Source organism: Dioscorea cayenensis, chromosome 1, assembly GCF_009730915.1.
Source record: "Dioscorea cayenensis subsp. rotundata cultivar TDr96_F1 chromosome 1, TDr96_F1_v2_PseudoChromosome.rev07_lg8_w22 25.fasta, whole genome shotgun sequence".
Classification (NCBI taxonomy): domain Eukaryota; kingdom Viridiplantae; phylum Streptophyta; class Magnoliopsida; order Dioscoreales; family Dioscoreaceae; genus Dioscorea; species Dioscorea cayenensis.
Window position 1 is genome coordinate 18,066,301 of NC_052471.1, and position 820 is coordinate 18,067,120.

The 820-nt window shown below is 44.8% G+C and overlaps 1 non-coding gene across 1 annotated transcript; it reads right to left on the bottom strand.

Moving 5' to 3' along the window:
• Nucleotides 1–233: 233 nt before the first annotated feature.
• Nucleotides 234–340, bottom strand: LOC120267654. The gene has a single exon (XR_005538521.1). It is a non-coding gene; the product is annotated as a small nucleolar RNA R71 (small nucleolar RNA).
• Between the last annotated feature and the right edge of the window lie 480 nt (nt 341–820).

The following is an 820-nucleotide window of genomic DNA, read 5'->3' on the forward strand; positions in this document are numbered from 1 at the left end:
ACGGTTTGGCCGATGAGGATCCAAACAATCACATAGAGAGCTTCCTCGACGTGTGTGACATGCTGAAGATAAATGATGTGACAGATAATGCCATCAAGTTGAGAGCCTTTCCATTTTCCTTAAAGGTGAAAACGAACCAGTGGCTACACTCATTACCTAGAGCATCAATCACTGCATGGAAGGAGATGGTAGAAGCTTTTCTAGCCCGTTATTTCCCTCCCGGAAAATCAGCAAAGCTTAGGAATGAGATCTCATCCTTTATGCAGTTGGAATTGGAGTCTCTATTCGAGACAAGGGAAAGGTTCAAGGAACTCCTGCGTAAGTGTCCGCAACATGAATTCCCGGAGTGGATGATTGTTCAAACCTTCTATAATGGTTTGAACCCGAGTACAAGGCAACTCTTTTATGCGGCGGCAGGAGGTACTTTAGGTAGCAAAACCCCCGAAGAGGATCGTCAATTGATTGAGGAAATGGGGTTAAATAGTTACCAGTGGAACGCTAGGGAAAAGAAAAAAGTGGCCGGTCTCCATGAAATTGATGCGGTAACTTCATTGGCGGCCCAAGTGGAGAGTTTGAGTAAAAAGCTAGATCTTATAGCTTCGAATAGAGTTGCGGCCGTGACCAATTGCACCGGTTGTGGTGGAGGACATGCTCTCTCCGATTGCCCAATCGTCATTGGTGATGTTTCTTCAGTTGAGAATGTCGACTTTGTAGGTAATGGAATGAGACCTCAAGGGAATCCATAGAGCAACACCTACAATTTAGGTTAGAAGAATCATCCCAACTTTTCATGGAGTAATCAAGGACCACAGAAGACCAT